A 10619-nucleotide genomic window follows, 5' to 3' on the forward strand; every position below is an offset into this window, starting at 1 on the left:
ACTCCAGTATTCTTGCCTGGAGAATTCCATGGACAGAGGAGAGCCTGGCAGGCTATGGTCCATGGGGTCGAAAAGAGCTGGACACAACTGAAGCGACTTAGCAGCACACACGTAGATATTTGAATAGGCACACCTACTCCAAACTTCCTTCATCTGCTCATCCCACTAGAGTAAGAACACTGGAAGAGCAGGAATGTGACATACATTTTTGTATTTTCAGTGATTACACTGACATCTGTCGAGTTTCATGTATTTGTTTATTTTGGGCTGTGCTAGGTCTTCCTTGCTGTGCTTTGCTGTCCGCGGGTTTTCTCTAGTTGTGGCGAGCAGGGGCTACTCTCAAGTGGCAGTGTGCGGGCTTCTCATTGCAGCGGCTTCTCTTGCTGCTGAGCACTGGTTCTAGGGCACGCGGTAGCTAGTTGCAGCACACGGGCTGAGTAGTTGCAGATCAGTTGCTCCATGGCATGTGTAATCTTCCCAGACCAGGGATCAAACCCAAGTCCCCTGCACTGGAAGGCATATTCTTACCCATAAGACCACCAGGGAATTCCCTATAAGGTGTATTCTTAGCAAGGAGAAATAGAGACATAGAAAGATGTATACTAGGAGTTGGTACAATCAAAAATTTTAAGGATAACTTGGAGATGGTATAGGGGATCATGGTTCAACTGTGGGGAATGTGATCCCAGGTGAACTTGAATTTCAGTTACCTTCACACCCTCCACAGTCTGACCAAACATGGCTACTCAGCCAGTGCTTCCTTGATGTTTTCTCAATGATCAGTCCACCCCTTCATATGCCAGCCAGGATCAGGGCAACCACAGGACTTAGGTCTTGGAAATAGAGTGCAAGAACGTACCTGTTGCAGAACAATGACCAGCAGGAAATGCAGAGTAAAAGACTTTGAATCAGGCACACCCCAAAATGCACAGCTGGTGATCCCAAGGTGCCAGGACAAAAGACCACTGTGGCACCAAGAATTTAACTGGTACAGGTCTCTCCAACCCCTGCTGAACAGAAGTCTAGTTACCCTCTGTGGCAAAGTTTTAGTGGTAACGACCCCAAGATAATGACTCAGAGCGGAGGGCTACATGCTGAGTATGAGGCAGGCCTCAGTAGCACAGTTCTAACAATGGGCAGGAGCCAGGACTTAAAGGGTCTGCATCAGCCTGCCAACTCTGCAAAACAGAGCAAGGTAGGGAGCAGCAGGGGCTGTCTCACCTTATCTGTTGTGTCCCTGGAAAGCAATGCAGCTCTTCAGGATAGTGTGTGTGTGTGTGTGTGTGTGTGTGTGTGTGTGTGTGTGTGTGAGTTGCTCAGTTGTGTCCGACTCTTTGCGACCCCCTGAGACTCCTGTCATGGAATTCTCCAGGCAAGACTACTGGAGTGGGTTGCCATTCCCTTCTCTAGGGGATCTTCGCAACTCAAGGGTTGAACCCAGGTCTCCCAAATTGCAGGCAGATTCTTTTACGGTCTGAGCCACCAGGGAAACCCTTCAGGACACTAGGGGCTCCCAGATGTTCTAGATGGAAGAACCTCATTTGGCTCCAGAGAGATCTGGTTTTCTTCTTCAATAAGTCATTTAGAGGTGAGTCTGGGAACTCTTGGCTGAAGGAATGATGAGGAAGATTCAAGACCAATAAAAGCAGCCACTAATAAAGCCATCTGATCACCTGCATGAGTTACTGCTTCCTGTCTTCAGTCCATCTTGATGCTTGACATCAAGTCCACCAGAGAGAGGGGCAAGGACAGAGTCAAGGGGGGAAACAAAAGGATGTTAGTCACCCATCTGCTGTGTGCTAAATCCTTTGAATGTATTGTCTCAATAGTCCCCCATCCAAACCAATGAAGAACGTGCTTTTTTTTAGCTCTCCATTTTTTTTTTTTTTTTTTTTTTGGTATTCTTTCTTTTAATTATTACTCTCCATTTCGGACTTGAAGAAATTAGAACTTAGAAGATGTTAACAATATGCCCCAGCACACACAACCAGGAAGAGAAGAAGCAGGGATTTAAATCCAGGTTGATGGAATTAACTTCTTGACCACCAGACTAGCCTCAGACATGACAACTTCTAAACTCTGGACAGTCCAGCAAATATTTTGGTGGGTGGAGTTTACAAACATTCATCATAATTAGCCTTAGGGATTTGCCCAGTGGTCCAGCGGTTAGGAATCCTCCTCTCCTGCCAATGCAGGGGACATGAGTTCAAACCCTGGTCTGGGAACTAAGATCCCACAGGTCAAGGGGCAACTAAGCCCTCACACCCCAACTTCTGAGTTCACATGCCGCAGAGCCTGTGCTCGGCAACAAGAGAAGCCACTGAAATGAGGAGCCCATGCAACGCAACAAAGAGTAGCCTCCACTCACCACAACTAGAGAAAGCCTGGGCGCAGCCATAAATAAACAACTAAACCCTAAAAAAAAATTAGGCTTAAAGAGTCTTTGTGAATTTACACTTTCTTGTGATCCCTGCCCCTCCTGATAACTCCCAGCATCACAGACGGAGAGAGGGTGAGGTCATCCTAGAGCTTTTCAAGGAAATCCAGAAGCTCCCTTCTTCTCCTCTGCCTTCCTAATGCCCCCTAATCCCAGGAGATAATCACAGCACCAGAGGATAAGGATGAATTGCAAGAAGGCAGTGCCAAGAGTCCAGAGCAGAGGAGGCCCTAGGCAGGCTCTGAGTTGATGGGATTTAGCCCTTCAGTTGCCTGGAAAATCCCATGGACAAGGAGCCTGGTGGGCTGCAGTCCACGGGGTCGCTGGGAGTCGGACACGACTGAGCGACTACACTTTCACTTTTCACTTTCATGCATTGGAGAAGGAAATGGCAACCCATTCCAGTGTTCTTGCCTGGAGAATCCCAGGGACGGGGGAGCTTGGTGGGCTGCCGTCTATGGGGTCGCACAGAGTCGGACATGACTGAAGCGACTTAGCAGCAGCAGCAGCCCTTCAGTGCCAAATTTACCCCAATCAGTGCATTGAAGGAGGCTGCTCAACTGGGTTTTCCCCTCTCCCCACACTCTCGCCCTGTAGGCCAGTGCCCTGCCTTTAAAAAAAACTACATGCTGGCGATTTCATGCTTCAGATCCACAAATCTAAAGTGAATATTTCACTGGCATCTCAAATGTTATATGTCCTAAACAGAACTCTCAAATTACCCCATCCGAACTTGTCCTTGTTCCCTGAGTCTTCCTCATTAATAAATAGCCTTACTGTCCACTCAGATGCTATAAGAAGAGTCCTAGGATTCAATCATTTTCATCTCAGCTTCTCATCATGGAAAAGTTCACATGAATACAAAAGCAGGCAGATTAGCATAATGAACCTTTGTATACCCATGACCCAACTTTCACACTGATCAGCTCAAGGTCACTCGTATTTCATCATCCCTTTCCTTCCTCCTGTATTATTATTTTGAAGCATGGACCAGACCTCAACGTGTGTTCTATGGACTCTTGGGGATCCTTAAGACCCTTTCAGGAAATCTGAGGATACAAACCTATTTTTATTATAATACTGAAACATTATTTGCCATTTCTACTGTATTGACACTCATGCTAATGGTACAAATCAATGGTGGGTCAACTGCTGGTGCCTTAGCAGGAACCAAGTCAGTATGACAATATCATATTCTTCACTTTATTCACCCACATTAAGACAAACACCAGTGGCCCTTAAGATGTCCTCGATGGAATAGTAATAATTATTACTTTTATTAAGCCTCAGCTTCTGAGTTCACATCTTTTTAATACTGCAGGCAGCAAAATGGAAGCATCCATCAACTGCTTATGCTGAACACTAGAGTATAACAGTGGCCTCAGAAAAAGCACTTGGGCAAATATTCAAGTGCGTAGCTAAACTGGCCACTTTTTCAAGGAACACCATTTTTACTTGAAAGTTTGACTAACAGACAAATTCTGGTGATTCAGATTCAGGTATTTGACACACATTCTCTAAAAATTAAAATGAGCCTGTCTTTTCAAGGCGAAATAACTGACAGCATTTGTTGCCAAAGTTGAATTCAAACCTTAATGTGAAGATTAGAATTTTGGAAAAAATTATTATCTGCTGCCAATATTCACTAAATACTGAATTTTTTAGGTTTTAATTTTCAATATAGTGAATGTCAACAGCCATAACCCACATTTTTAAAAGGCCCTTTGGTTTCTTCAGTAGCTTTTTTAAAACATTTTTATTTATTTCTGTGCTGGGTCTTGGTTGAGGCATGCAGGGTCTTGTTTCCTGACAATGGGTCAAATCCAAGCCCCCTGTGTTGGGAGCACAGATCCTGAGCCACTGGACCACCAGGGACATCCTCCTCAGTAACTTCTCAGTAGATAGATATTCTGAGAACAAAACATTTGAGAACTGCTAATTTTCACTGTCAATATTTCCCTTTGTAGATCTCTTAAGGATCAGGAGTCTCTTTTTTAAAACATAATCACAATTTCACTCTGAAAATGAACAGCTGGCCACGAAGCTGTTGAGGAGCATTTGGAACTGAAACAGAAATCACAACTTGCCAAATGTACCCTGACTTACAAATCAGAATCTGTGCTAGACCCAGCCATGATGTGCATCTCAGACTGTGTGAACCACAAGCCCTTCTAACACCAGCCCATTCAGATCCATATGCTCCAAGACCAGATACTGACCTTAGAGACAAACTAACACTTTCTGTGTACAGATTCATGAGTTCTAAAGATAAAAACACTCACTGCTGCAGCAACTTCCAAGATAATAAAATTCTGGTCAATTCCTGCCAAGACCATCTACAACTAATCCTAGCCCCCAAAACCTTCTAAGTACCTTTGTTGTTGTTCAGTCGTAAGTCATATCCAACTCTTTGTGACCCCATGGACCATAGCACGCCAAGCTCCTCTGTTCTTCACTATCTCCTGGAGTTTGTTCAAATTCATGTCTGTTGAGCCGGTGATGCTATCTAACCATCTCATCTTCTGCTATCCACTTCTCCTTTTGCCCTCAATCTTTCCCAGTATCAGGGGCTTTTCCCATGAATCAGTTCTTCATACCAGGTGACCAAAGTATTGGAATTTCAGCTTCGGCAACAATCCTTCCAATGAGTATTCAGGGTTGATTTACTTTAGGATTGACTGTTCTGACCTCCTTGCAGCCCAAGGTACCTTCAGTCCAGTTCAGTCACTCAGTCATGTCCAACTCTTTGTGACCCCATGAATCGCAGCATGCCAGGCCTCCCTGTCCATCACCATCTCCTGGAGTTCACTCAAACTCACGTCCATCGAGTCGATGATGCCATCCAGCCATCTCATCCTCTGTTGTCCCCTTCTCCTCCTGCCCCTAATCCCTCCCAGCATCAGGGTCTTTTCCAATGAGTCAACTCTTCCCATGAGGTGGCCAAAGTACTGGAATTTCAGCTTTAGCATCACTCCTTCCAAAGAACACCCAGGGCTGATCTCCTTTAGAATGGACTGGTTGGATCTCCTTGCAGTCCAGGGGACTCTCAAGAGTCTTCTCCAACACCACAGTTCAAAAGCATCAATTCTTCAGTGCTCAGCTTTCTTCACAGTCCAACTCTCACATCCATACATGACCACTGGAAAAACCATAGCCTTGACTAGACGGACCTTTGGCAAGGTACCTTTACCTGCTCTATTTCAAGATTGTTCATGATTCTCCATGGTGGGCAAACTCCCATGCTGCAGCAAGTAATAAATCTACATTTTTAAGTCAACAGCTGTGTTCCTGCGGTGAGCTGCAGCTGATGGGAATTGACAATCCTCAATTCAAGACAGCATCTTCCCCCCGCCCAGGCCACTACAACAGCCTCCTCCCTACGTCCCCTGTTCTGCTTACTACTGCTATATAACAAATTATCCCAACACTAATCAGCTTAAAGCAACCACTCTCACTTCCTCATGATTTCCTTGATCAGGAATTTGGAAAGGGCACAGCAAGGACACTTATCTCTGCTCCCTGATGTCAGGGGCTCAGCTGGGAGGATGCAACGGCCAATGATATCTTGGCAGCAGGAAGCAAAATCATCTAAAACCTTGTTCATTCATATGTCTGGCACTTGGACTGAGAGAAGAAGACTGGGGCTGCCAAGTGGAGCACCTACATGGAGCTTCTCACGTGTTTTGGCTTCCTCACAGTATGGCTGCCTGGGAGGGAAGAGGAGTCGGACTTCTGCTGATGCCGTCTATTGAACACAAACAAGTCAAACCCTGCTTAGGTTCTTGGGAGAAGACAATTAGACTTCATCTCCTGATGGAACTTGTGAAGATTCTAGGAGAGTATGTAAGATTGAAGTTACTGTTTGCAGCCAGATTTGAAAAACATGATCGGTCCCACTCCCTTTCAGTTTTGTTTCTCTATAAACCATCTTCGGTGGAATAGACAAAATTGTATTTCTAAAACGGACCAAACCATGTCAGATTCTTGCTGGAAATCCTTCAGTGGTTTCTCATCACGCGAGCAGGGGTGGAGAGGGAATTCAGACATTTGACTAGAGCCCAGAAGGCCCCGCATATTCCAGTTTCTGCCTGCATATCTGCCATTCTCCTGCTCACTCCATTCCTCCAGCTGCAGGGCTCCTCCACAGCTCTTTATCAGGCTGTTCTCATTCTTCAAGGTTCAGCTTAAGTGCAACCTCCTCAGAAAATGAAGTCACCTCCCTTAATGATGACCTCTAAAGGAGCCCCAGAACCCAGAGTTAACTTAAGTGATTGATGGTTGATTGACTGAACACAATATAAGTTGCAGGCATTGCTTGTTTTAGGATTCTCTAAGCAGCTCCCAAAAATTGTTCCATAAAACACTAGTTTAGCCAGATGTTCAATAGACATTATTTTAAAATATGAATCCATAGCACACATCCTCATAAAGATTTGAGTAAAACAAAGCTGCAGAGTTTTCTTTATACCATGACCACTGCAAGTCTGTAATATGCTAATTGCTTGCTAGGTCTCCATGAAAAGGATGTAATAGGTGACAGTCTTCAACTTCTGCCACCGCAAAATACTTTGTCCAAGTAGTATTGCCTGGCTCTACTTCGCAGAGCCCTTTTCCAAACAGTTATGGGCCTGGATTTATAATGCAAAAGAAACTGGAGTCCCCAGCAGGTGGTTCTACCTGTGTCCCTGACCCATGTCCTCTGAGTGAGTTACAAATAACAGGAAACCTGTGGAAGGGCCAGGTCTTTGGGGAGCAGCCTGATTGGCTGGAATTGAGGTCATACTTTTGACTAATGATCCTGATTGGTTCTCAGTAACACTCCACTCATTGCAACAGTGTCCAGCAAATATATGAGCCTCTCATCTAGATATATGAGTTATATTCTTTAGAGCAGTGAGTCATTGAGGCCGGGCTCTGCTGAGGATTGAGTTCTCTTTATTGGGCCAAGAACCTCAAGGCTGGCTCCTGGCCTGCTCCCATATAGTAGAAGCATGTCTGCAGCTTCCCAGAAGCTGGCTGGCCCTGGGGATGGGGAAATGGGTTCACCAGGGGGCTGTAACCTGAAGAACCCACAGAAAGTGATTTGTCTCTGATGTCCTAATACCCAGGTCCCAGAACATCTCTGAAACTAGCAAAGAAAAATAAAAAAGGTTACATCTTATTCACTGCCAGTCTCGGATAATTAAAATAACTGCCAGCCGGAAATCCAGAAATGATCATAAAATCAAAACAAAATATTACTATAGCTTAATTAAAGTGGACCCTCTCTCCCATCCAGTCACTGTATAATTCCCCAAGAAACTTAAGTTTGATAATAAAAAAAAATATCCTCAGTTCTAAAAAATCAGCACATCTTCATAGTAACAATGACAGCTAGTAAAGATACAGCGCTTGCTCTGTGCCAGGCAGTGTGGAAAGCACCTTATGGGTAGCTTCTCGTCACAGCCATCCCAGGTGATGGGTGTACAAGTTGTCCCCATTTTACAGGTGAGGAGACTGAGGTACCAAGTGATCATTGACTTGCCCAATAGCTCACAGCTACTAAACAGAAGAATCCAAGTGTGTGAGTGTTCAGTTGCTTAGTTGTGTCTGACTTATTGTGACCCCATGGACTGTAGCCCTCGGGGCTTCTCTATCCATAGAATTTTCCAGGCAAGAATACTAGAGTGCATTTCCATTTCCTACTCCAGGGGATCTTCCCAATGCAGGGACTGAACTTGCCTCTTCTGCATCAGCAGACGGATTCTTTACCACTGAGCAAACTAGGAAGCCTGGTATGTGAAGTGAAGTTGCTCAGTCATGTCCGACTCTTTGCAACCCCATAGACTGTAGCCTACCAGGCTCCTCTGTCCGTCCATGGGATTTTCCAGGCAAGAGTACTAGAATGGGTTGCCATTTCTTTCTCCAAGGGGATCTTCCCGACCCAGAGATCGAACCTGGGTCTCCCACATTGTAGGCAGACGCTTTTACCATCTGAGCCACCAGGGAAGTCCATAAGCAAACTAGGAAGCCTGGTATAGCTGACCTCAAAAACCTTGCTTTTAACCATTCTATAGCTTGTAAATAACATCTCAGCAAACCTGTTGGCCAGTCCCACCTGCCTAGAGACACAGAATCCCACACATTCCCCCACATTTACTGGGCACAAGTATCACCTGGAGATTGTATTAAAATGCAGATTTTAATTCAGTCTGGGGTGGGACCTGGGACCTTCCATTTCTAACTAGTTCCCAGGTGATGCTGGATCCTGGCTGAGGAGCCACACTTTGAGACTCTAAGACAATAGTTCTCAAATTCTGCTGCACATTACAGCCACCTGGGGAGCTTTTAAGAATTCTGATGCTCTGCCCTCACCCCACACCAAATAAATCAGAACCTTCAGGGATGGACCCCAGGCATCAGTAGTTATTTAAGCTCCCAGGTGATTCCAAGCAGGCAGCCAAGGCTGAGAACAATGCTCTGAGGGTCAGGAGAGGCCCTGAGAACAGTGAGGAGGAGAAAATCAGATTTCCATTTGCTGCTGAGATGGGTGAGTCTCATAACGATGTTATCCTTGTTGCAGTTTTCCCCCAAATCATTACCCTTCCTCACCACCTATTCCCGCCTACAGAATCACGGTGGCCTGGCCTCCTTTGAAAGTAGCCAACTGGCATGGTGTCAGGAATCAAATTATTTCACTCATCTGCTATCCCCATGTCCTCCTCCCAATTTTTTCCTTTCAGATGAGTGCTGTGCTCTTTGTAAAGCATAATTCAATGCAAAGACATTGGCTACTCCTTGCTTTTACTATATGAACGAACACATAGAAAACAACTGCAAAGATTTTATTTAGTGGCTTTCTGTGCTTGGCACTTAGAGGTCTGGTGTGCTTTAGTTGCCAACTACATCATATCCAACTCTTTTGCCACCTCATAGAATGTAGCCCGCCTGGCCCTTCTGGGATTTTCCAGGCAAGAATCCTGGAGTGGGTCACCATTTCTTTCTTCAGGGGATCTTCCGGATCCAGGGACTGAATCCAAGTCTCCTGCGTCTCCTACACTGGCAGGCAGATTCTTTACCACTGAGCCTCCAGGGAAGTTCTGTGTATAAGGGCACATTTTTTATACCTTTTCTTCATACTTCTTTTACATACCTTTTTCAATGCTCCTTTTTTTTTATATGTATTCATAATATTGGATTCCCCATTAGCAACATAAATACATTTATCTACAACACACTCTTTTCACCACTGGCACGCAGGGCTCACCAATTTGAGGACTCACCAATTTGACCTTGAACTCAGAGAAGTTCATTTCCACCATGGCCCAGGCCCCAAAGCACAAAGACTGAGAACATGAAGCTGCTTTCCTAAACACCAACTCCCCTCGCCGGAGGGAAAGTGTGAACATAAACAGCCTGGTGTTATTGAAGCAATGAGGGCTCCACCAGCTGTCTGTTTCTCTTGAGTCAAACCAAAATACTCACAGCTGACAAATGAAGGGAAAAGGAAGGGAGAGGAAGTTAAAGGCTCTTAAAAAAAAGAAAAAAGAAAAGAAACTTTTAGGGCAGAAAAACGATGCCTGAACAGCCTTCTGATATCTCCTTCCATGTGGATTTGACCCTCCAGGCTCCCTGCGCATGCTCATCTCTCATCAGAAAAACTTGACCTCGCTTTTCTCTCTCCCCTCCCTTCCCCCAGCTGTTTTTCTCTCAATACCCCCTTTTCATCTGGAAGACAAGGAAAATAAATTAAGGACATTCTTTTTAGCTGCAGGGCTTCCCAGGTGACGCCAGTGGTAAAGAACCCGCCTGCCAATGCAGGAGACATAAGGGATGTGCGTTCCTTCCCTGGGTCGGGAAGATCCCCTGGAGGAGGAAATGGCAACCCACTCCAGTGTTCTCGGCTGGAGAATCCCGTGGACAGAGGAGCCTGGCGGGCTATGGTCCATGGGGGTCACAAAGAATTGAACATGACTGAAGCAACTTAGCACAGCACAGCAAGGCTTAAATAGATGTTCTTCTCCGTAAAGGCCTGGAGATCAGGGGAGATAATGTCAGAAATATTCTGCCTGAAAGAGAGCAACACCACGGGGAGCGACAGTCTGTCCAGATAGGGAGAGACGATGGGGATTCTTGTTTAGGGATGCCCGACCAGGCATCATCAGCTGAACCCATCCTACCAGAGGAAGAAATCCAAAAACAA

The 10619-nt window shown here is 45.4% G+C and overlaps 1 long non-coding RNA gene across 1 annotated transcript; it reads right to left on the reverse strand.

Moving 5' to 3' along the window:
* Positions 1-268: 268 nt before the first annotated feature.
* LOC123330836 lies at positions 269-10253 on the reverse strand. The gene is made up of 4 exons (XR_006547035.2): positions 9700-10253; positions 1674-1714; positions 860-1007; positions 269-509 (listed from the first exon to the last, which is right to left on the reverse strand). It is a non-coding gene; the product is annotated as an uncharacterized LOC123330836 (long non-coding RNA).
* Positions 10254-10619: the final 366 nt, after the last annotated feature.

Source organism: Bubalus bubalis, chromosome 20 (assembly GCF_019923935.1).
Source record: "Bubalus bubalis isolate 160015118507 breed Murrah chromosome 20, NDDB_SH_1, whole genome shotgun sequence".
NCBI lineage: Eukaryota > Metazoa > Chordata > Mammalia > Artiodactyla > Bovidae > Bubalus > Bubalus bubalis.